The sequence below is a fragment of the Dendrobates tinctorius genome, unplaced genomic scaffold (assembly GCF_039654945.1).
Source record: "Dendrobates tinctorius isolate UK_male_01 unplaced genomic scaffold, ASM3965494v1 ptg000015l, whole genome shotgun sequence".
NCBI classification, from domain to species: Eukaryota; Metazoa; Chordata; class Amphibia; order Anura; family Dendrobatidae; genus Dendrobates; species Dendrobates tinctorius.
The window spans coordinates 36,271,389-36,298,581 of NW_027361683.1; the positions used below are offsets into that span (position 1 = coordinate 36,271,389).

General features: G+C 43.9%; 1 long non-coding RNA gene across 1 annotated transcript; it reads left to right on the top strand.

The window, feature by feature from the left end:
* The first annotated feature begins 1,062 nt into the window (after nt 1-1,062).
* On the top strand, nt 1,063-25,597 carry LOC141074820 (uncharacterized). Its single transcript, XR_012227213.1, has 3 exons — nt 1,063-1,108; nt 23,210-23,275; nt 25,463-25,597. It is a non-coding gene; the product is annotated as an uncharacterized lncRNA (long non-coding RNA).
* The last annotated feature ends 1,596 nt before the right edge of the window (nt 25,598-27,193 follow it).

Below are 27,193 nucleotides of genomic sequence, written 5' to 3' on the forward strand. Positions count from 1 at the left end.
GTCCCGCGCAGCCTTCCCGCCTCTCTCCACGCTCCCGGCATCTTCCGGTCCCAGTAATCCTTTGTGCAAAGACGTCGCACTCCCGCGAGACCGCGACATCATCGTGGTCATTCTCGCAAAGGATTACTGGGACCGGAAGATGCCGGGAGCGTGGAGAGAGGCGGGAAGAAGATCGCCGGCCGTCGGAAGGTGAGAATAACAATATTTTTTATTTTAATTCTATTTTTTACAGGGATATGGTACCCACAGCCTGGAGGACAGTCTCCTCTCCTCGGACCGTGGGTACCATCCGCAAATGTTCTGCTTACTTTTTGCATGGTGGGCACAGCCACATGCGGAAAATAAGCAGAACAATGCATTCCTATGTGGGCGGAATCGCCGTGATTCCACAAAATTAATGAGCATGCTGCGTATTTTACCGAGATGCGATTCCGCTGCGGGAAAATCCGCAGCATTAGCACAGCATTGCGGAATCCCATAGGATTGCATGGGATGCTGTTTTTTTGCGTTTTCGTGGCAAAATCGCGCATTTAAAATCGCCGTGAAAACGCAAAAAAAAAAACGCTACGTGTGAACCCAGCCTCAATTCTACTAATATGCCTGATTAAAGGGAACCTGAGAGATGATATATATTATGTCAAAGAAAAGACCTAATTGGATAAAGAAATTACCCCCGGTAATAACATTCAATAAAGTTGCCCAGTACATAAGATTTTAAAGTGTTATTACTATAGTATGAACAAACAGTCATTGGTGATCCACATCATTGCTACAAAAACTTCTCATTTAGTTCATTTCATGTTAAATGGTAAATGACAGAGCAGATGATATAAAGTGGCTATTGCAGATTGCAGAGTATAAGTAGCTGCCAAACATCCACATGCAGGTGCACATAAAAGTGTATACCACTGCTTGCTGGTGTTTGCAGTTAATCTCCGCAAGTTGCAATCGTGTTTTTAATCCATTTTTTCCTTGCTTAACATGGTTTGGGAGACCCCACCCCTCTCCTGTGTGAGGTGTACAAAAGAGCTGTCTCAGACCATAAGCCCACACTGTGGAGCAGCCTGTCTGAATCCTGTTCATGTCAAGACACTGTTCAGATGTTCAGGTATTAAATACATTAGATAGGGACTGCTGCGACACGGGTTACCTTGATGTTGGTGAGGCAGCTTGGTATACATTTTTTTGCAAAAAAAGTATCGACTAAATACCCTGTATTTGTTGTTCGGCACTTGCTGATTACTGCCATATTTTTGGCTGCAGAGAATTTTTGCAAATTTTTGCAAATCTGCCATTCTATGTTCTCTTGTTATATCTAAGTTGCAATCTATGATAGGTATATCTGATCTGGCATTGGCACAAGGAGCAGTGTAAGGGTCCCATTTCACATAGCGACGCTCCAGCAATCCCGACAACGATACGACCTGGTAAGGATTGCTGGTGCGTCGCTAGTAAGCTGCCAAACAGGCAGATCTCTTCAACGACGCAGCAACGATACGGCGATCCGTATAACGACCTTGGTTGTCCTTGGTACCTTGTCACACACCAGCTTTTCTGACAACTCACACCGAGTTCTGCGTCGCCAACGAGGTCGCTCGTTGGCGTCAAACACAGAGATGTGCGCTGGTCAGTGGGACACCAGTGATCTAAAAATGGCCCAGGACATTCGAACACGATCAGCGATATCCAGCGGGGGGCCTGTCGCCGCTATGTGTCACACGTAGCGAGATTGCTGGCAAGGTCACTGTTGCGTCACAAAATTGGTGACGTTTCAGCGATCTCGCTAACGATCTCGTTATGTGAGACGGCGCTTTAAGGGTATGTCTCCACGTGGCGTTATACTTCAGTATTTTCTGCGGATTGGACACTGCATACAGCCGCAGCATCCAATCCGCAGCGTCAAGATATTACAGCATAGTTGATGGGATTTTATGAAATCCCGTCTCCACTCTGCGTGCAGGGCTGCGTCCAGTGGCCCTGCATAACCGGACATGCGGTGCGTCTTTCAAGACCGCAGCATGTCTATTTATCTTGAGGAGATGCTCCATCTCCGCAAGATAAATAACCCAATCTATAGATTCGATGCAGTGATTCCGCACGTGTTCAATGAACACATCAGGAATCACCGCGCGTTCAACAGGGGGCGGCGCTTTGGGCAGAGTGGGGTTTCCGCTGCGTCCAAAGTGCTGCCAGTACGCAGTGTGTAGACATACCCTTTTAATGTTTTTGTTTAAGAAAGCCATTACCAAATAGTATAACAAGCTGCTAAAGATGTCATGAGAGTCAGGTCCCTCTGCCTCGACGCGCGTTTCGCCCATAAGGGATTGCCCATGTTTGTCAGCCAATCCATTCATATTTTGTGGCTAACAGTCGCAAAACATGCAGACACATGGAGGCGAACATCTCACTCGCGCATTCACGCTGCTCAGTGTGTCCCCAAGCACCCTCGGCAAACTTAAGTAACAAACTCTTGTGCTCATCACTAATTGGTTAGAATTGCAAAGTGCTTGAAAAAACACCAATTGAAATTTACTTGCTAATAAAGTAAATGGTTGGATTTTAAATTTAGTGTTAACTGTTCATTGCTAGGTTACCGACCAGCGCTGCAGACTATTAGCAGTGGCTAACGTGCTGTGCTTACAAGCTTTTTCCAACAAAGGTTCTTAGTACTGATATGAAGTTATCAGGGATCACTGAAGCATATGGTTAGCTCCAGTGATACTGTGCTCCTCCAATGGTGCAAAGCAAAAGCTGATGGTTTTCATAATCAGCGCATAATTCAGGTCAGTAACATAACAATGCCGTTGGTAACAAACTGGGATTCAGGTTGGGGCATACTACCAACCCCCAGCAAGCAGGGAGCCAGGAGGCTGGGGAGCAGTGTGCTCCTGCAGAAGATAATGAAATAATCCTATAACTGTAATAGTGTATATATGAAGGAAAGGGGTGAATGGCTGAGTGACACCTCCTATGCCTGATAAACCCAAGAGAACAAAAGAAAGTTTAAAAAAATAGCAATGCTCTTAAATCTCAAGAGTGGAAGACAAATGTTTCTAAAAGCTGAATTCTAAGTTGTTTGGGCAGTTTAAGCTCAATGGTGACAAATAACAAACATGTCCTGATGGCCAGAGGGCAAGCACAGTTGTGTCCTGCTGCAGATACCAGTGGGGAGGCTTATCTAAATGGCATTTCAGAGCAGTATGTGGTGGCACCTGACTGCACATGACAATAGGTATACAGTTTATACTAGGTAAAAGCATGCATGATAAGAATCAGCCTAAGCTAAACATAATGTGAAGCCCAAGAAAGCCCAAGTGAAGGTGCCCACACACTGGCTATGGGCAGAACCTTCTGACTTTTCCATATACAGTGGGGAAAAAAAGTATTTAGTCAGTCAGCAATAGTGCAAGTTCCACCACTTAAAAAGATGAGAGGCGTCTGTAATTTACATCATAGGTAGACCTCAACTATGGGAGACAAACTGAGAAAAAAAAATCCAGAAAATCACATTGTCTGGTTTTTTTTCATTTTATTTGCATATTATGGTGGAAAATAAGTATTTGGTCAGAAACAAAATTTCATCTCAATACTTTGTGATATATCCTTTGTTGGCAATGACAGAGGTCAAACGTTTTCTGTAAGTCTTCACAAGGTTGCCACACACTGTTGTTGGTATGTTGGCCCATTCCTCCATGCAGATCTCCTCTAGAGCAGTGATGTTTTTGGCTTTTCACTTGGCAACACGGACTTTCAACTCCCTCCAAAGGTTTTCTATAGGGTTGAGATCTGGAGACTGGCTAGGCCACTCCAGGACCTTGAAATGCTTCTTACGAAGCCACTCCTTCGTTGCCCTGGCGGTGTGCTTTGGATCATTGTCATGTTGAAAGACCCAGCCACGTTTCATCTTCAATGCCCTTGCTGATGGAAGGAGGTTTGCACTCAAAATCTCACGATACATGGCCCCATTCATTCTTTCATGTACCCGGATCAGTCGTCCTGGCCCCTTTGCAGAGAAACAGCCCCAAAGCATGATGTTTCCACCACCATGCTTTACAGTAGGTATGGTGTTTGATGGATGCAACTCAGTATTCTTTTTCCTCCAAACACGACAAGTTGTGTTTCTACCACACAGTTCCAGTTTGGTTTCATCAGACCATAGGACATTCTCCCAAAACTCCTCTGGATCATCCAAATGCTCTCTAGCAAACTTCAGACGGGCCCGGACATGTACAGGCTTAAGCAGTGGGACACGTCTGGCACTGCAGGATCTGAGTCCATGGTGGTGTAGTGTGTTACTTATGGTAGGCCTTGTTACATTGGTCCCAGCTCTCTGCAGTTCATTCACTAGGTCCCCCCGTGTGGTTCTGGGATTTTTGCTCACCGTTCTTGTGATCATTCTGACCCCACGGGGTGGGATTTTGCGTGGAGCACCAGATCGAGGGAGATTATCAGTGGTCTTGTATGTCTTCCATTTTCTAATTATTGCTCCCACAGTTGATTTCTTCACTCCAAGCTGGTTGGCTATTGCAGATTCAGTCTTCCCAGCCTGGTGCAGGGCTACAATTTTGTTTCTGGTGTCCTTTGACAGCTCTTTGGTCTTCACCATAGTGGAGTTTGGAGTCAGACTGTTTGAGGGTGTGCACAGGTGTCTTTTTATACTGATAACAAGTTTAAACAGGTGCCATTACTACAGGTAATGAGTGGAGGAAAGAGGAGACTCTTAAAGAAGAAGTTACAGGTCTGTGAGAGCCAGAAATCTTGATTGCTTGTTTCTGACCATATACTTATTTTCCACCATAATATGCAAATAAAATGAAAAAAAAACAGACAATGTGATTTTCTGGATTTTTTTTTTCTCAGTTTGTCTCCCATAGTTGAGGTCTACCTATGATGTAAATTACAGACGCCTCTCATCTTTTTAAGTGGTGGAACTTGCACTATTGCTGACTGACTAAATACTTTTTTTCCCCACTGTACTTGCAAGCTGGGTTTGGGTGAGCACACATGTTTTCGTTTGAGAAGAGGTGTTTAACAGTGACATAACTCCCGTGAGAACAAAAAGATAGGATTGGGAGAACTTCAAAAGCAAAAGATATTTGGCCAGTCTCAATGAAATCTGTAGTCCAACTTTTCTCCAGTATGTATGGAGGACTTCAGTAAAATCATCGATTACTATGATCATTTCAATTGACAATGAAATATACAATGCTTGTATAGTGTAAGTTCCTCATCTGATATAGTCTATGATATAGTCTGCCCTGTTTACAAACCATAAATCCTTTACATTCCGAGAAAGGAATGTACTGTATGTGCTGAACCTTAATTATACCCTTATCTGATTCATAGCTCTCTTGTGTTTATGTGCATTTATTTTTAGTGCTGGGTGTGTGGATTGCATGGCAAAGACAAAGCAATAGTTTTGTTGTCACAGACAACAAACAGTGACTCTGAGCCCTGGGTCTGTGTGCTGAGCTGGAACAGGGTCCTTATTTCCAGGACAAAAGAAGGAGATCAGATTATCCTGTATGGGAAGAGTTAATGCATACATGGCATTGAACACACTATATGCACAAATGGATAGCATCTGTACCCTTGGGGACTGTAGGTGCCTAGAGTAATAGAAATAATGCGTCAGCCTTCCGAATAATGGGAAGAGAACATCTGCTGTACTGCTACTTAGGGCTGGCAAGACCCTTCTACTAAGCTACTCTACACAATGTCCATGTGTGCCGTGTAAGCCGAGGAGAACATAAAGCCATTCTTAGGGCATATTTACACTGACAGATAATCGTGAATGAGCGTTCTTAAAAACGTCAGTGTAATTGTCAGTGTAATCAGAGTGACGATCACCTGACGAAAGAGCAAAATGCTCGTCCATCTGGTGAAATGATCTTTTTACACAGCGCCAAAAAGTCATCAACCTCGGCAGCACATCGTCCTATAGGGCTCACACTGCCTAGAACCATGGCAGCTATGTGCACTGAGCAATCTCTTACAAATTGCTCACTCAGTGACCATTATTATTATTATTATTTATTTATAAAGCACCATTGGTTCCATGGTGCTGTACATGAGAAGGGGTTACATACAAATTACAGATATCACTTACAGTGGTCAACTGTGTTGAATGCAGAGGACAGGTCTAGAAGGAGGAGTATAGAATATTGTCTGTTAGCTTTGGCTGTATGTAGGTCGTTGGTAATTTTGGTCAGGGCTGTCTCAGTGGAGTGATGGGGGCGGAAGCCAGATTGTAGATTGTCAAAGAGCAAGTTAGATGAGAGGTGGGAGGAGAGTCCAGCGTGGACGTGCTGCTCCAGGAGTTTAGAAGCGAATGGGAGCAGCGATATTGGGCGATAGCTGGACGTGGCTGTTGGATCGATGGTTGGCTTTTTAAGGATAGGCGTGATTGTGGCATGTTTGAAAGCAGAAGGGAAGGTACCAGAAGTTAGTGATAGGTTGAAGAGGTGGGTTAGGGATGGGATAAGAGTGGTGGTGATGTTGGGGAGGAGGGGAGATGGGATAGGGTCAAGTGCACAAGTCCATCTTTCATCATTTCATTTGTCCTGCCTGTGTAAACAGGCTATTAAACGACCGCCGATTAGTAAAGGTTTAACGAATGGTGGTCTTTTGGTGCCACTGGTCGGTCCATGTTAGCTTCTGCTATTGGAATCTTTGAACGAAAAGCATATTTTAATGTTTTTCAGCTACAATAGATGCTTGAAAAGTAAAAAAAAGGCAATACTAAAATTCGAATGCATACAGCTGCACGCTATAATAGAGAAAAAAGTTGCTTTTCCATTAAAATGTATTATTTCAGTATGTAACTGTAGAAGATACCTATATGTAATTCAGTTTATTCATGAATGGTCATGTAAGTGGACCTTAGTGTTATAGATTAGGCAGAGGTTTTCTATGCAGGGCCGGACTGGCCATCTGGCAATTCTGGTAAATGCCATAAGGGCCTGTCTGGTCTCGGCCGCCTTGTGTGCTACGTTGTTAGCAGAATCAGTCTTCTCAAGACACCCATACTGTTAAGAGTTGTGACGAAGCTCAAAGTTGCTCCGTCACTTATCCCAACAGGCCACAGGTATCATAAGAAATATTGGTCTTGTAGGAAATCTTGCTTTCCTCCATCCAGGGTAATAATAGTAGTAATATATCTCATTTATTGCTCAGGGGCGGTGATACCATGGGCCTGTGTGATTTCAAATGCCAAGGCTGAATTTCAGCTCCAGTCCGTACCTGTTTCTATGTATCACTATGAGGCGCCCCTAAGGCTTCAGTCGCCACAGAGGTACTGCACGCTCAGCGAGCGTGGTTGAGTGGATCCCTAGAGAGAGGGATGGATGGATGGAAGTGCTGCAGCAGATCCCAGTGGGTCTGCTGGCACAGGAAAGGAAGCGTGAGAGAGCGACAAAGACCGAAAGCCTAATTCTCCATAAGAAGGAAAGAATAGTTCGGAACGTGAGGAGAAAAGAGAACAGAGGACCTGGGTTAGAAGGGAACCCTTCCTAGAAGTTCTAAGCGCAAGGCCGCGGCCCGGTCCCTGAGGTTGTACGGATACTAATGGTCCTGCAGCAGACACCGGAGGAATAGAAGTAGTGACCACTTTATTCCCACACAAGACTTGGGGGCACAACAGCAACATAATAGTGAGCCGGGACTTAGTAGCAAGGAGTCCCCGAAGCAGGCTACAGCTGTCTGCCGTACAAGTAGAGTTCATAGGAACATCTGACAGGAGGCACTCCAGTGTAACTCAGTACTGAGAGTACTTCATTCTTAGGCGCTATAAGAGGAGACGTTCAGAGAAGGCACATGTTGGCGGAGTGTTGGAAAGGAGTGCTTCATCGGGCCTGGAGGTTGACTGAGTCCCTGACCTGGAGGACACGGCACGGAAGCGGGCAACTGCTTGCACAACAGACTGTGAGTAAAGCTTTGGAACTACATGCCCTGGTGTCCTCCACTTATTCCTGCACCAACACATTCAGCACGGCTACATCTCGGTGCCATCCACTACACTGTCTGCACCTATTCCCTGTCTCTTCATTTACTACACTGCCCTGGGATTCCAGCCCTGCCCGTGGAGGGCTAAAACATCTTGGCTGCACCACACCATCAGTCCCAGGGGATCTGCATGCAGCGTCGGCTTAATGCCTCCCTTGCCGAACACCACAGGTGGCGTAACGAATCATCAATAGACTTTACCCCCCTTTTTACAATGGAGCACAGGGCCACGGGCCGGGTCACAGCTGCTGTGACATCTCCCCATTGAGATCAACGGGCCCGGTACCGAGTACCCCATTGCCCTGGTGACTGAGGGCGCTCCAGCTATATTTTAATTGCTGCTTTAAGCAGCTGTTGTACAGAAACGCTCCCCTGCCTCCCGATATACTGCGGGGCGGTATTATCCTGACTGTCAGATAGGACATGGTTCAGCCTCTGTCCCAAACTGTTCACTTTATGATACTGCAAACACAGGTAGCGTTAACTCTGCAGCAATGGAGGAGGACAGAGGCACAGAAGCTGGTTAGATCCAGAAATCTGTCCCACTTCAGAGCAGAGCTTACCAGCTATATATCTCTGTTGTAAAGAGCTTGTAAGTGCTGCACTACTAGCCTAAGACACCAGACACCACTGATAGACCACAGACATGGCTGGTAATCTAGACAATGAACATTAAACTATAAAATGTAAAGTCCCTCCATTCATGAGAATGATTGATTTTCTGAGTTATATCACTGACACTTCTTTTACAGAGCATGATTCTACCAGATATTTGCATTTTCACCCTTTACTCCCCTATTTTCTTTCAGCCTATTTCTGGACTATTGGGCGATTGTGGTCTAAAATCTGCTACGGGATATGGAATTAGCCGACTTACTGAAAAAACCCTATTATAATGTAACTTTTATTAAGTACCTTTAAAAAACCTTAATCCTGATTTTTGATACAAATATCCCCTACTCCATGGGCTAACTGGGTTTCCAGCATTACTAGAAAATAGATGATAACTTGCAGTTAAATGTATCTGGCCAGATGTAACAAACTGCAACAGGAAAAAATTCCTGCAAGAACAGCCCATAAGATTGTGGGAGGAACCCACCCCCGTCGAGTGTCCGGGCCGGAATCAAGGGAGCTGTCATCTGGGTTCTGGGGGGAACTGTCCCCGGGGGACAGAGTTCAGGGATGGGCCGTTGTGACAGACAGATAGGCTGGGGGAGCGACCAGTATAAAGGAGGCGGGGAATTCCCGGGACGATGAGTCAGCAGACCGGTACAGAGGCAGCAGGAGACGGCGGGAGCGACTAAAAGCTATAGCGACTTACCACTGCCAGGGAAGACGCTCACTGAGGACTCCAGAGGGACGGTGCCAAGGCGATCCTCCGAGACTTGCTGCCCCGCTCCAGCCCGTGGCCACTGCGGCCCCAGTTCAACCCGCGGCCGCTGCCGCCTCACCTCAGCCCGTGGCTGCGGCCTACCCGCGGTCGCCCGTGGCCACTGCCGTCTCGTTCCAGCTAGCGGCTGCGGCCCGCTCCCCGCCACCCGCAGCCACCCAGCTCTTACCAGTGGCCGCGGCAAGTACAGTGCCATTGGCGGCCACTACTGTCCCGCTCCGGTCTGCAGCAGGGGCCGAGCCTCTGCTGACCGCGGACTCCCCGTCGCAGCCGTTAGCTGCGCAGGTGGCCTGTCATCCGCCACCCCACATCGCTGCCGCTTGCCCCAGTCCGGGGGTTGCGGCCCATCCGTCCAAGGACTCCATCAGGGCCTGTGACGCTCCAGTGTCATCGGCGCGCCGGAGCGCGCGAAGACTTCGCCAACACCTCAGCAACTGGGCCCAGTGACTACTACGCCGAAAGACCACTGACCCAAACGGCGAGGGATGTCTGGACGGCTATGTTGACTATATAATTAAGGACCCGTAGTCGGCCATACCGCGACCCTATAGTGACCGGCTATTGCCGGAAGTAGTCGTGTTCTACCCGTTTGTGTTTGCTTGTATAGAGCCCCTGCAAGGGCAACCCGTGTTACCCCTTTTGTTGATCAGGCCGTGACTGAGGAAAGTTCCCTCTAGTCTTATAAACGTTATTCTAGAAAGCACCAAATTGTCTCGCGACTCGTCACTGCATCCTGCGTACCTGCAAATACCACATTTGGTGTAGTCGGCAGGATGCAGTCTCCGAGCGCAGAGTGGGGCTACGGGCGCTGCTGATAATGTGGGCCCCCGCTCCAGCATCTCCTTGGGGGCTATGCTAAGTAACTTGCCACGGTTTTCTGGCTCCGATACGCTGTTGTGGAGCTGGACAGAACGCATGCGGGGCCTTTTCCGCATGCACCCCATGACCCCCGATTTAGAGGCTGAGGTGGCCCTTATGGCGCTAGATGGGGAAGCTCGGAAGTGGGTAATGTTGAGACCCCCGGGGCGTCGCAACACCTTTGCCCGGGTCTTGCAGATCCTGGAAGAGACCCACGGGGATCCAACAGACGTGGGGGAGTTGAGAACCCGGTTGTTCAGTCGGATGCAGGGGGAGGGGGAGATCATCACCCAGTATATGAACGCCCTCCAGGAGCTATACACACCATAGAAAGGAAGGACGGAATAGGGGTGGGGCCAAACGACGTTACCCTGCGTGACCTGCTAGTGACTGGACTCTGGGACCCGCTAATCAAGCAGGCATTGCGGGAACAGGTCCGAGTGAACCCACGTTTAGCCTTCTCCAAAGTGGGGAGTCAGGCCCGGGTGTGAGAGCAAGAGCAGGGGATGACGGCTCCTGTGGGGAAGGCCCGGAGCATGGAGTCTTCCGTAAGCGTTGTCGAAGAGCCTCAATGGATTGAGGAAATGAGACAAGAACTGAAGAGTATTCGGGGCGAGCTGTCTGAAGTGAAGAAGAGAACGGAGCCCGCGCCTGGCTGACCTGGCCACAATTCTGGGCCCTGGGGGCCTCGCAATACCCGGGGTGGCCAAGCCTCACCGCCCCGGTGTTATGAGTGTGAAGAACTGGGCCACTTCGCACGGGAGTGTCCGTGGCGTGGGAAATACCCACCCCGGCGGACATTAAACTAGAAGGCTTTGGGCATAGGGGATGCCGCTCGGAGCCGGAAGCCACAACAAGGGGTGGTGGAAGTCCCGAAGAGCTGGTCGCTAAGTGCCCAATAGTATGGGCCGAAGTCGAGGGTCGTGCTGTGCGGTGTCTAGTGGATACAGGATCGCAGATAACGACCATGCCAGCAACGTACATCCGACAGCATTTCCTGGAAGCGCAAGTCCCCAGTGGGCGCCCATGATACGACTAGTGGCCGCAAACCAACTGCCGGTACCTGTTGCCGGAGTGGTGTGGCTTCAGATGACATTGTGTGGTAAATCCCTCGGCCGCCAGGGAGTGGTCCTAACCCAAGGAGAGACTAACGTCCGATCATCTTGGGCATGAACATACTGCGGGAGTTCGGCAATCTACTCCTCAACGATTCCACGCATGAGACCCTGAGTCAGTGGGGTTGTCGCACGGCCCAGGGTCAGGTCTTCCAGCGGTTGGTGCGGGAGGCACGAGTGCTCCAGGAGTGTCAGGAGGGTGAGGCGCTGGGCAAGGTCATCGCGCCGGCGGCCCCCCCGCTCGTGCTTCCTCTGGGGCAGACGGTGGTGGCTCTGCCGATCCGTGCCCCGATGCCACTGGAGGGCGTGGAGGTGCAGGTGGAACCCTGTTACTGCATCCTGGTGGCCCGCTCCCTGGCCACAGTGCGGGAAGGGACCGTCTTGGTACGATGTGTCAACCTGGAAGATCAGGATATCGTTCTGAAGCCCCGGGCCAAAATGGCCAAACTAGTAAGGCCCTTGGAGGAGATGCTGCCGGACTCCGCAGTCCAGTTCAGGGTGCAACCCGAAGATCCCTGGGCTGTAACGGTACGAACCCAACAGACTGCCGCACCCTCGGCTCAAGAAAAAGGGCGAGTCATCCTGGAGAAAATGTGGGCTGAACTTTCCGGTCTAGCGCCAGCCCAGCTTCTCCAGGTAGAGACACTTCTTGGACAATTTTACAATGTCTTCGCCAGCCACGAGGATGACTTCGGATGTACCACGGCCATCACACATGGGATCCCCACGGCGGGGGCGGACCCCATCCGGGAGCGATATCGGCAAACACCACCGCAGCTATACCAGGAAGTGAAAACTCTATTAGCCCAAATGCTCCGGAAGGGGGTCATACGAGAAAGCCAGAGCCCTTGGGCGGCCCCTATTGTTCTGGTTCGGAAAAAAGATGGCACTCTGCGTTTTTGCGTGGATTATCAGAAGTTGAACACCTGCACCATCAAGGATTCATATCCATTGCCCTGCATAGAGGAGTCTCTGTCCGTTCTGGGGAACGCTACATACTTTTCAACCCTGGACCTGGCCAGTGGGTACTGGCAGGTGCCGATGTCGGAGGAAGACAGAGCCAAGACAGCATTCATCCTTCCCATGGGACTGTTCGAGTTCAATCGGATGCCGTTTGGGCTGGCCAACGCCCCAGGAACTTTTCAGCGGTTGATGGAGCGGTGTCTAGGCGACCTCAACTTTGAAGCCACGTTGATATACCTGGACGATATTATCATCTATTCCGCCACGTTCGAGGACCACCTGAGGCGGTTGGGGCAGGTGCTCGGCCGGCAGAAGTACGGGTTAAAGGTGAAGCCCCAGAAATGCCACCTGTTCCGCACCCAGATCGAATACCTGGGGCATACCGTCTCAGCAGAGGGCGTCCGACCATCCCTGGAAAAGGTCGCTGCCATCCGGGGGTGGTCTACCCCCGAGATGGTGAAGGACGTGCGGGCCTTCCTGGGGTTGGCCGGCTACTACCGTCGGTTCGTGAAGAATTTTGCACACTGAGCTCGAGCCCTGCAAGACCTGCTGAACCGCCGGGGCGAATGGACGGAAGATCCAGTGGCAGCAACCGCAAGAGGATGCGTTTCAAGATTTCAAAGCTGCTCTCTCGGACGCCCCGGTATTGGCGTATGCGGATTTTGCGCAACCGTTCATCCTGCATACCGACGGGAGCCTCCAGGGACTAGGAGCTGTGTTGTTACAGGTGCAGGACGGCCAGGAGAAAGTGATCGCCTACGGTAGCCGGTCGCTGCACGACTCAGTACGCAACCCGGACAATTACAGCTCCTTTAAGCTCGAGCTCCTCGCGGTAGTGTGGGCAATGACGGAGCGATTCGCAGAGTACCTGGCGGGTTCTGAAGTAGTAGTGCGGACCGATAACAGCCCGTTAGCCCATTTGGAGAATGCCAAACTGGGGGCCCTAGAGCAGCGGTGGGTGGCTCGGATGGCCAAATTCAATTATAAGATCATCTACAAACGGGGAGCTGAAAACGTGCACGCCGACGCGCTCTCCAGAATCCAACACACCACCCCAGGAAGAAGTCAAGATGACGAATTAGAAGCAGATGAGACGCCGTTCGCCCTTACCACCGCCGCGCCTACAGTCAACACGCAAGAAGCGCCTCATCCGGGACTCCTAGGAGGGATGCTGGAACAGCCTCGCATCAAATGGATTCAGCAGCAACAGGCAGATACAGAGATTGGGCTCCTGCGCCGATGGTTGGCCACCGGTAAATTGCCCACAGGCTCGCAGAGACAGACTTTGACTCAAGATACGTTGCTGATGTTGCGCCAGTGGGAAAAGCTAGTCATCAAAAAGGGGCTTCTATATCGAAAAGCCATGTCACGAACCACGTCAGCGACGATATGGCAGGTAATCGTGCCCGGAGCCCATCTCAACCAACTGGCCCGGGAAGCCCATGAGAAGGGGGCTCATTTTGGTGCTCAAAAGACTTTACAATGGTTGCAGCAGATAGTGTAGCACCCACGCTTGCACGCTGTTGTAGAAGAAGTTTGTTGAACCTGCCGCCCGTGCGAGCTCTCTAAACCCCCCGCGCAACGAGCCTCGGTGCAAACTATTGTAACATCAGCCCCTCTGGAGCTTCCTACGGTGGACTATCTAACCATAGGTCCGGCCTATCAGGGGTATGAACATTGTCTCGTTATGGTGGACCATTTCACCAAGTTCGCCTTGGTCACCCCCACCCGAGACCAAACTGCGGTGTCGGCTGCCTATGCGATTTGTAAGAACTTTATACAAGTGTACGGCTGTCCACAACAAATACATACGGATCAAGGAGCGTGCTTCCTAAGAAAAGTCATGGAAGAGCTACATCATCTTTACGGTATCGATAAATCACGGACTACGCCGTACCACCAGCAAGGAAATGGAGCCTGCGAACGATTCAATCGTACGCTAATCCAAATGCTGTGCACCTGGAGAGCGACCGCAAGGCCCGCTGGCCTGAATATGTCCCCGAGCTGGTGTGGGTATATAACAATCGGGTGCATCAAGTGACTGGTTACACCCCCTACTCATTGCTGTTCGGACGGGAAGGCAAAGGAATTACTGAGGTGGAATTGAACCAGGAGGAACACCAACCCTGGACCGTGATATCCTCGTGGGTCCGAAACCACCGGCACCGGCTGCAGACCCTCCACCATATCATCCATACGAAGCTCCAGGATCTAGAACACCAGGGGGGAATACTGCCCCCACCCATTGACTTTCAGACTGGGGATCAGGTACTCGTACTTGATCAACGTTCCCAAAACAAGTTAGAACCACGGTGGGAGCTGAGCCCGTACCGAGTGCTGCACCGAATAAGCCCCTACGGGCCTGTGTATGAAATACAATCTGAAGGAAACAACGCACCTCTCACTCGGGTTGTGCACTGCAACATGTTACGGCCTTGTACGTCTACCGACGGGGCCGTTGCTCACCACGGATTCCCCGTCGCAGCTGGTAGCTGCGCAGGTGGCTTGCCCCTCACCACCCCACGTCGCTGCCGCTTGCTCCAGTCCGGGGGCTGCGGCCCATCCGTCCAAGGACTCCGCCGGGGCCTGTGGGGCTCCAGTGTCATCGGCTTGACTTCGCCAATGCCTCAGCAACTGGGTCCAGCGACTACTACGCCGAAAGACCACCAACCCGAACGGCGAGGGACGTCTGGACAGCTAAGTTGGCTATATAATTAAGGACCTGTAGTCGGCCATACCGCGGCCCTATAGTGACCGGCTATTGCCGGAAGTAGTCGTGTTCTACCCGTTTGTGTTTGCTTGTATAGAGCCCCTGCGAGGGCAACCCGTGTTACCCCTTTTGTTGATCAGGTCATGACTGAGGAAAGTTCCCTCTAGTCTTATAAACGTTATTCTAGAAAGCACCAAATTGTCTCGCAACTCGTCACTGCATCCTGCATACCTGCAAATACCACATGAGCCTCAAAAAAAGAAAAACGAAAAGGGGAGGGACAAAAACAGTATGTACAAAATTGATATGTAGTGCTGCACACTAATTACACTCAGCCAGTGTGTGGAAAAGAGTGATCTGGCCCTATAGATACAGTAGCTTGGCCTAACTGAATACCTACCTAGGTGCGGAGGTTGGCACCCTAAGAAATACAAGAATGCCCCCCCCCCACTCATGCATCGGCTGTCCCTATTCTCCTATATCTCCCTATAAGACGCAAGATCAGAAAAAGAGAGCCAGATGGCCTGTATCCACTTGTTTATGAGATCTTCATGGATGCAATAGAGTATTTTATACAATCAGATATAGAGGTTCAGAAAAAGTAAAGGGTCCATGCAGCCTAAGTTGCTTCACACCACTCACATTAGATAAGTATTAGATAATTTGTATGATACAACCTCAAAGTCCCTACCCAAAAAGAAAAATCCACTAAAAGAGATATGCAATATATGATTAGTCACAGCAAATATGTCTATTGATCCATCATGTTGCTACAGTGATGCCATTTTTGCGTGCAAGGGTAATGATGCCAACATATTTGCTGACATACACACATGAAGATGAACTAAAGTCTCGATCCTGGACTCTAGACAACAGAAGTATACCCTCAAAACAAATCCGTAGACACCAAAGATGGATCACATAAGGTAACAGGTTCACATACTGATGAATGCATACAAACAGTCAGTGGCTAAACACCACTATCGATACCTTAGGCAGATATACAGATGCCCATCTATGCATAAATATGAACACACACATCAAAAAGCCAAATTTTGTACTTCTCTGTAACCATTAGTTGCTGCATAGTATAAGCCCATAAGTACACGATAGTATGATCACTCAGATGGCGTCTGCCCACTCTCAACACGTTTCCCCCTCTGTGGGTTCATCAGGAGAGACTCATTGCGGTCATAGCGGTCTGGCAGTGGAACGTTGTCCAATTCATGAGGCTGCCTCATGAATGCAGCAACTGATGGTCACAGATAAGAACAAAATTTGGCTTTTTGATGTGTGAGTTCACATTTATGCATAGATGGGCATCTGTATATCTGCTTAAGGTATCTATAGTGGTGTATAGCCACTGACTGTATGCATTCATCAGTATGTGAACCTGTTACCTTATGTGATCCATCTTTGGTGTCTACGGATTTGCTTTGAGGGTATACTGCTGTTGTCTAGAGTCCAGGATCGAGGCTTTAGTTCATCTTTATGTGTGTATGTCAGCAGATATGTTGGTATCATTACCCTTGCATGCAAAAATGGCATCACTGTAGCAACATGATGGATCAATAGACATATTTGCTGTGACTAATCATATATTGCATATCTATTTTAGTGGATTTTTCTTTTTGGGTAGGGACTTTTAGGTTGTATCATACAATTTGTCTAATACTTATCTAATGTGAGTGGTGTGAAGCAACTTAGTCTGCATGGACCCTTTACTCTTTCTGTTTTCCAAACGTTTTATTGGAGTTTTAATAAATGGGGAAGAAGGTGTATGGGAGCTAAGGAAAGATGAAAAGTAAAAGAGGAAGGACAACAATGTCCAAATGTAAAGAATACATAAAATGTAACATGTTAATGCAGAAGCATATTATACAATGAACTATTACAAAGGTAAGTATTTAAGCATATAATATATTAAATTTGTTCCAAGCCAAAGCCCTAACCCCAAAGGCGCACTCTGGTTGAAGACCTTAAGAGAACAGCTCCAGCCATCTAGACCATTTCCTAGCATGTTTGGCAAATTGATCATGCATATGTGCAAATTTCAGTTCAAAGGAATGATGAAGGCTAATTTTGTCTATAATATCGTTAATTTGTGGAGGTTTTGGATTTTTCCAAAAGAAAGCGATATTGTGTTTGTACACTAGTAACATGTGCATAATCAACAGCCTGTTAGTAGGGTCAATTTTGTCAGCGTCTAGAGAAAGAAGGGCCAGACGAGGAGACAAAATAAGTCGCGTTCCTAAGATAAAATCGATAAGATTTGAAACCTTTCTCCAAAAGGGAACAATTTTGGGACATTGCCAAAATATATGCAAAATATTTCCTGGCCTTCCACAACCCGTCCAACAGAGCGGGGAATTGTCAGGGTTGATTCTATGGAGTCTTACAGGGGTATAATACTATCTCGTTAAAAGTTTGAAGTGGGTCTCTTGTAGTGATAAGGAAATGGTAGAGGCGTACGAGAGGGAGCATGCCTGTTCAAGGTCAGGAGGGTCAATTATTGTATGTAATTCGTTTTCCCATTTGATAATATTTTGAGTCTTGACCACTGCAAAGCTATTATTACACCACTTGCAAGTATACTCAAAACTCCAGAAAATATTATGGTCTATATTACAAATAAGATTAACTGCTGGTTCAGAAATTCTTGGTGAAATAGCAAGGAACTCATGGAGTTTGTCTTTAAGGATGATATATTGTAAAGGTACTGTCACACTTAGCGATGTACCAGCGATCCCGACCAGCGATATGAAGCGGTCAGGATCGCTGGTACATCGCTAAGTGGTCGCTAGTGAGCTGCCACACAGGCAGATCTCACTAGCGACATCGCTGGGAACGGGGGTCGCTACTTACCTGTCACACCAGGCGATCCTGCATCCTCCCGCCCGGCTCCACGCGTCGCTCGTCGTCACAGCAGGAAGCTGACGACGAGAAACAGTCCTGGACGTTCTCGCGCGATCAGCGATAACCAGCGGGGGAGCCGGTCGTAGGTAAGTATCAGACACAGCGATATCGCTAGCAATATCGCTATAACGTCACTAGTTATAGCGATATTGCTAGCGATATCTCTTAGTGTGACATGCCCTTAAGAAAGCAGGAGTAGTAGATTGAAATCTATTCTTGAGTTTGTTATAAGGTGTACAAAGAGCACCATCGTATAAATATTTGAGTCTTTTGAGACCAAGTGCAGACCAAACGGGGTCAATAGTCTGATTGGATGCTTGAAAAATAACTGATAAGGTCAAATTTTTTAATGTGACTTCTTTATTAGAGCCTCTTTTTGGAACAGAAAATTTTTTCCAAGCTTCAGAAATAGCTTGAAAAATTGGATGAGAGTTTTCAATTAATTTTTTATGAAGGAGTTGGTTGAGAATTAGTAGGTGAAGAGGCTTATAATTGTTAAAAGACAATTCTAGTTCATGCCAAGCTGGTGTCTTATCATGTGGCCACCAGAATGCGCTTTGTTTGACTAAATTTGCAGTGTAATAAGCAGTGATATTTGGGGAACCAGCTCCATCATGAGATTTATGATTGTAGAGAATGTTTTTTGCTATTCTGGGTCTTTTGTTATTCCATATAAAGGAATTCAATGAGGCTTGGAGATTTGTAAGAGAAGAAGTGGGAACTTTTAAAGGAAGAGACCGAAGTAGATATAGGATTTTTGGGAAGATGTATGATTTAACCATCATGATTCTTCCCCACCAAGAGAGTCCATCATCTCTAGATATACGAAATTCATTAAAAAGCTTTTTGGTAAGAATCTCTAACTTTAATTTTATAAGCGAGTTTATATTTTTGACAAATTTTAGGCCTAAGTAGGTCAGCCCATCAGTAGCCCAACCCCAAGGCGAGAGGCCCTCAACTTTTTCTTGGTCTATTCCCAGGTTAAAGCCAAGTATTTTGGATGTAGAGTTGTTTATTTTAAAATAAGAGACCTTGGAAAAAGTCTGGATTAGAGTTTGTAAGCCAGTGATAGAGTTGCTTGGATCAGTAAGGATAAGAATTATATCATCTGCATATAACGCTATTTTAAAATCTCTATGCAAGGTTTTAATTGCTGAGATCTTTGTACTATTCCTGATTAATTTGGCCAGAGGTTCAATGGCCAATGCAAAAAGCAATGGTGACATTAGCTATATTAAACGTAGGGGAAAGATGATTGTTGGAATATACCCTCACCTCAGGGCCGGAGTACAAAGCCATAATACCTCCCGTGAGTCGAGAATTAATTCCAAATTTTTTGGGAGTCGCTTCGAGATAAGACCAATTAAGGCGGTCAAACGCTTTCTCAGCATCAAGAGAGATAACAGTGGCTTTGAGGTTTTTCGAGGAAATGAGCTTAATTATGTTAATGAGCCTTCTCGTACCATCTATGGATTGTCTTCCTTTAATGAAGCCTATTTGATCGTTGGAAATTAGTGTCGGGAGAAATTGATTTAGTCTATTAGCCAAGATTTTTGCGTAAATTTTTACGTCTGTGTTGATGAGGGATATAAGTCTATAATTAAAAACTTGGTTAGTGTCAGAATTTGGTTTAGGGATTACAACAATGGTCGCTTCCAGCATCTCTTTGGGAAATTGACCTGATTGGAAAACTGAATTAAATACTTTTACAAGGTGAGGGGCCAATAAATTAATAAAAGACATGAAATAATCATTACTAAACCCATCTGGTCCGGGTGATTTAAATGTTTTAAGTTTTTTTATAGTTTCCAGGACTTCTTATTCAGTGAAGGGAGAAGACAAAAAAGATAAGTCTTCAGAGTTGAGTTTTGGAAGGTTCATGCTGGAAAGGAATGATCCAATCTCTGAGGTAGTTGGCTGCAAATTAGGGTTATCCTGATTAATATTATACAGATTTTTGTAATAATCGGCAAAAGCCTTTACAATATCTTTAGGGTGGACCAGAGATGTACGATTAGAGGAAGTTATAGTGTCAATTCTATTCCGTTTCCGTATATTCTTAATTCTGTTTGACATGTATTTTGAAGGGCGATTTATAGATAAGTAATGCTTGCATTTTGCCGATCTAATAGCTGAGTCGTAAAAATTGAATGAGTTTCCTTAATTGCATTCTAAGATTGGTAAGTTCTGATAATACAGCTTGTTTGCTAGAGGAAACAGAGGATCGACAAAGTTCCTCTTCTTTAGATTTAATTGACTGTTGTAGGGTAAGGATTTTATTTTGTCTGGAGGAAATTTGGATCAAAACTCCCCTCAATACCGCCTTGTGAGCGTTCCAACAGGAAAATGGATTTAGGAGGATGGAGTTGTTTTCACTAAAATAATTCTGCAAGGCTGAGCTGATTTCAGATTTGGTGGAGGGGTTATGAAGCAAAGAGGAGTTGAATTTCCTCATGAATTGGGGGTGAGTTGGAGGTCCTATTTGCTATTCTGCAGTTACCGGAGAATAAAATACACCAACCAACCAATCAAAAGACCTCTATACCAAAGAAAACCAGACAGGGTGTACTTATTAAATATTATTTTATTATATTTGTGTTATACAGGTGCTTATTTTAAAACCAATTAAAACAAAAAAAGTGCACGTATAGGAACAATGTAACAATGTTCAAAGGAATAATAGGACCCAATTATTATATCAAATAAGTATACCACATATATTATGAGATGACCATTTTCCAAAAGAGATTATAAAGAAAGTGCAAAAATTACATAAAAATAATAATATAATATTAAATAAATACCACACATGAAAAGGAGCAAAGTGCAATGTGCAAAATTATCACATAATAATATTATACAAAAATACAAAAATATATGTGCCTTTTAAATACATGTGCCTTTTAAAACCACATTTATATGTATCCACAAGGTTTTCCACATGGCCAAAATAAAGTGCAGAGTGCCTGTGCAACCAAAACTGTGCACAAAGAAACAAACAGTGCCACCTTTATCTCTGGAAAATAGCAATTAATTCATATAAAGCGTGGTATAACATAGACAGATCATTACCTATAGGGGTCACCACGTCCCTATCACGCGCTCCCCGACGCGCGTTTCGGAATCTTTCCTTCATCAGGGGGTGGCTACATAAGGGATCCGGGGGTTTTTTATATTTGGACACAAGTAGCGCCAATCAGCATATGAGCGCTGATTTTGATAGCAGTGCTCCGGGTGTGGGGGTGGCGCATGCGCAGTCTGGAGGTCCCACAATCCCAAGCGCCGGACCACGTGACCGGAACACACAGGCACTAAGCCCGGCGTTACCAAGGTCACGAGGACGTGGCAAGTCAGGACGCCGGACACGGAGCACGCATGCGCACCACCAGGAGCATCGCATCAATAAGATAGAGTGGAAATAACCGCAATCAATACAATATTTTATATCGATCAATTGATACTGAAAATAACATACATATTCAAAGAAAAATAAGTGAATTACAATGTAGTATATAATAAATGATAAAAAAATATATAATATACAAGAAATAATAAATAATAATATTTATATTATTAAATACATCAATAAATAATATATATATATGTGTGTAATTACATTATGTAATTATGTAGCCACCCCCTGATGAAGGAAAGAGATAAAGGTGGCACTTCTTTGTTTCTTTGTGCACAGTTTTGGTTGCACAGGCACTCTGCACTTTATTTTGGACATGTGGAAAACCTTGTGGATACATATAAATGTGGTTTTAAAAGGCACATGTATTTAAAAGGCACATATATTTTTGTATTTTTGTATAATATTATTATGTGATAATTTTGCACATTGCACTTTGCTCCTTTTCATGTGTGGTATTTATTTAATATTATTATTATTTTTATGTAATTTTTGCACTTTCTTTATAATCTCTTTTGGAAAATGGTCATCTCATAATATATGTGGTATACTTATTTGATATAATAATTGGGTCCTATTATTCCCTTGAACATTGTTACATTGTTCCTATACGTGCACTTTTTTTGTTTTAATTGGTTTTAATATAACCACCTGTATAACACAAATATAATAAAATAATATTTAATAAGTACACCCTGTCTGGTTTTCTTTGGTATAGAGGTCTTTTGATTGGTTGGTTGGTGTATTTTATCTTAACAGTGTGTTATCACTGATTTCACTGGACACTGGTGATATATTTTATTAATTTTATTATTACCATTATTGTTATTATTTTTAATATAGAATAATATATTATATCCAGTGTCGGTGTGTTCTCTTCTAATTAATTACTGTGTTCAGCACAGGTTCTTTTCAACTACCGAACATGGACTTTAAGGCCAGAGAATTGTCCTGGCAGGGACGGATCAACGCAGTATTTACTAATGGTGGTTCTACAAATACACCTGGCAATGGTTTGCAATTTGATGAGTTGTTTAGAAATATAAAGAACTTGATATATAAACGCATGAGGTCTTGGTGGAATCGTGCTTTTTTGGAAAATTCCATACAACATCAGTTGATACCTAGGGGTTTGAGAATTCAGGTCACCCCTTCTTTTCCTGTCAATGATGATGAATTTATAAAGAACTGGGAAACTGTCTGCAATATGGCCTCTAGACAATTGATGGAGTTATTGGTAAAATATAATTCTAAAAATTTGGTGGAATTAGACAAACAATTGGAGGAGTCCTTCGCTAAAGCAAAATCTTGTCTATCTACTGAGCTATATCAATCGATGGATGGTCAATTGGAAAAACATATTGACCAATGGACAAAGGAGATTCAGGCAAAACAGACTGATAAATTATTGAGAGATCAAAGAGATCTAGCTGATGGAAGAATCTATAGATGGCGCAGATACCAAATTGGGGAGAAAAATCGTGATCGTTCCATCTCTCTGTCATCTAATCCTGTGGCGGGGGACATTTCTGGTGCCTCCTCTTCCGCTTCTGTCTCTGCAATATCTACACCTAAACGTAAGAGAGAACCTCGCTATGTACCAGTCAAACGGACATTTAGATATTCCCCTGAGAATTACAAGAACAGTCTAAAGGTGATTAATTTAAGTTCACATAATTTTTCTGATATTGAAATGGAAATTTTGAATAAGGGTCTTATGTTTTGCCCTACAGCTCAATTCGATACATTTTCTGCTATAAAGGATTTACATTTGTTTGCTAGAAAACTTATTTTTAAAAAATACTTTCATAATGATAAAACACTGCAATTGTTTCCAACAGAGGCGGAACAGGAGGCACTAGCTACCTTGAATGAATTGGCCCAAGAGCATAATGAACTGGAGGGAGGTAAGATTCCGGAATCAATACGCCCGAAATCACAGAAATTTCCCCCCTTGTCAGCCTATCCAGTGATTGAGACATTTGTAAAAGTTGTAAGTAGAGAATTGGATAAAATCCCCAAATTTCCTCACTTGGAAAATTTTACCAAGAAAGAAAGAATGATTCTAAAACATTTGCAGGAAATACCGGATGTAGTATACAAACCAGCTGACAAGGGGGGTAATTTGGTTGTCTGGCCCAAACAACTTTATGAAAGAGAGGCCTTTAGGCAGTTAAAGGATGAATCATGCTATAAAAAATTGACGTACAATCCATCCGATAAATTTCAAACTGAATTGATGGGTATTTTAAAGGAGGCATTAGAGATGGATATTATTTCAAAGGATTTATTTGTGGCATTACAGATCTCTGAACCGAAGATACCAACATTTTATTTGTTGCCTAAAGTCCACAAAAATCAATCAATCCCGCCAGGTAGACCCATCATATCTGGATGTGGAAATTATTTGGAGAATGTCAATAGATTTGTGGACTCTAGACTACAACCATTAGTGGAGGAATTGCCTTAATTTATCAAGGATACAAATGAATTTTTGAAGAAGGTAGATGGGCTCCACATTGGCAGTGACACCCTTTTAGTGTCATGCGATGTGGAATCACTTTATACGAATATTCGCCACAATGATGGTATTAAAGCTTTGGAATACTTTTTATATTCATCTACTACACCTAATTCCATGCGTCAATTTATTGTGGAACTTTTAGAATTTGCTCTGTCACATAATTTTTTCTTATTTAGGGGGTCCTTCTTCCTACAGCTCCAGGGCACTGCAATGGGTGCCTCTTTTGTGCCTGCTTATGCAAACCTATTCCTGGGGCTGTGGGAGAGGGACCTCTTTCTTTCTGGATTGGCACCATCAATGGAACGTATCCTAATGTGGGTACGTTTCATTGATGATATTTTTTTGATATGGGAAGGGTCGGTGGAATCTCTCCATGAATTTATGTCAGGTTTGAATAATAACCCTTATAATATACATTTGACATATCAGTTTGACAAAAATAAAATGGAATTTTTAGATGTTAGTGTTAGGAGAGGTGAGGATGACTGTTTACACACTGACATCTTTCGGAAATCAACATCCGTTAACTCCCTCCTTCATGCAAATTCATCACATCCACCGGCCATGATACGATCTATCCCAGTTGGACAATTCTTAAGACTGAGAAGAATTTGCTCAAGAGATGAGGATTTTGAAATACAAGCTCTAGAACTAAAACAGAGATTTTTAGAACGTGGGTATAGCCATCGTTCCATTAAAAAGGCCTATAATCGGGCAAAAAATACCACCAGACATCAAGCGCTATATGGGAATAAAGCTAGAGAATCAAACCAATGTGTGAGATACATTACGCAATATCACGGCCAAACTGATCTAATGAGAGAAGTTTTGACCAAATCTTGGGGAATTTTAAAAATAGATCCGATATTGTCCAATTATATAGGGGACGCACCGAGTATTACCTTCAAAAGATCAAGGAATTTGAGAGATTATTTGGTGAAAAGTCACTATGTATCGATTCCATCCCCTGTTAGTTTCTTGTCAAATATGAAAAAATCATTGGGTTCTAAGCCATGTGGGAAATGTGTGGCATGTCCCAATATTAGTAGGGCACAAAACTTCTCGAACTCAAAGGATACATTGACGTATGGGATTAAACATTCAATAACTTGTACAACTAGAGCAGTTATTTACTATGCGACGTGCCCTTGCTCTTTGATCTATGTGGGAATGACCATACGCCAATTGAAAATTTGTGTTAGGGAACATATATTAGGGATTATTGCCGCAAAAGAAATTGATGACATTTCATTACTAAAAACTATCCCTAGACACTTTAAGGTTCACCACAATTGTGATGCTTCACTATTGAAAGTAATAGGGATAGATATGGTACAACCCAATGAAAGAGGAGGAAAAATAGGGAATCTTTTAGCTAAAAAAGAAATTAGGTGGATTTGGACTCTAGATACTGTGTCTCCCAATGGCTTGAATGAGAATTTGAGTTTTACTCCTTTTTTGTAAACCTTGCCTAGTTTTAATCAATTTTTCTATATAATTTTTAAACCAATTTTACTTAATTCTAAGTCGTTTCGTGTTTTTAATCTTATATTTTTTTTATCTTTTATAGACTTATTTGATTTCGCATATGGTTGTATAATATTCTGGCTGCAACGATATTTTTCCTGGATTCGTGGATATTATGTGGAACTAAGAAGCTGTTATGAAGGCTCACATTTGTTGGATATTACTCTTTAGTTTTTAGTAATACTATATATTACATTATGTATTCTTCATTATTAGTTATGGTTTTTATGTATATACAATATTTCCTTAGAATTATTGGTATTGTGTTTTTATTATAGATATTATATTATTATTATTATTTTTCTATATATTTTTTGCACATTAATTATCATTTTTTACTCATATTGTATGTGTATTATTATCCTTAATGAATATATATGTACATTATTTAATTTATTATATATTATCACATTTTTTCTTTTTCTTATTTATTATTTTTATATTATTTGTATATATTTTATTTATTATTTATCACTTTCATTATTTATTAATTATTATTTTTTATTTTTTATTTTTATTATTTTCTAATTTTTATTTTTTATTTTTTGATTCATGGCTGTATATATATATATTTTGTATATTTATTTTTACATTAATTGTTATTTATTATATGTAATTACACATATATATATTTTATTATTTATTGATGTATTTAATAATATAAATATTATTATTTATTATTTCTTGTATATTATATATTTTTTTATCATTTATTATATACTACATTGTAATTCACTTATTTTTCTTTGAATATGTATGTTATTTTCAGTATCAATTGATCGATATAAAATATTGTATTGATTGCGGTTATTTCCACTCTATCTTATTGATGCGATGCTCCTGGTGGTGCGCATGCGTGCTCCGTGTCCGGCGTCCTGACTTGCCGCGTCCTCGTGACCTTGGTAACGCCGGGCTTAGTGCCTGTGTGTTCCGGTCACGTGGTCCGGCGCTTGGGATTGTGGGACCTCCAGACTGCGCATGCGCCACCCCCACACCCGGAGCACTGCTATCAAAATCAGCGCTCATATGCTGATTGGCGCTACTTGTGTCCACATATAAAAACCCCCCGGATCCCTTATGTAGCCACCCCCTGATGAAGGAAAGATTCCGAAACGCGCGTCGGGGAGCGCGTGATAGGGACGTGGTGACCCCTATAGGTAATGATCTGTCTATGTTATACCGCGCTATATATGAATTAATTGCTATTTTCCAGAGATAAAGGTGGCACTGTTTGTTTCTTTGTGCACAGTTTTGGTTGCACAGGCACTCTGCACTTTATTTTGGACATGTGGAAAACCTTGTGGATACATATAAATGTGGTTTTAAAAGGCACATGTATTTAAAAGGCACATATATTTTTGTATTTTTGTATAATATTATTATGTGATAATTTTGCACATTGCACTTTGCTCCTTTTCATGTGTGGTATTTATTTAATATTATATTATTATTTTTATGTAATTTTTGCACTTTCTTTATAATCTCTTTTGGAAAATGGTCATCTCATAATATATGTGGTATACTTATTTGATATAATAATTGGGTCCTATTATTCCTTTGAACATTGTTACATTGTTCCTATACGTGCACTTTTTTTGTTTTAATTGGTTTTAATATAACCACCTGTATAACACAAATATAATAAAATAATATTTAATAAGTACACCCTGTCTGGTTTTCTTTGGTATAGAGGTCTTTTGATTGGTTGGTTGGTGTATTTTATCTTAACAGTGTGTTATCACTGATTTCACTGGACACTGGTGATATATTTTAT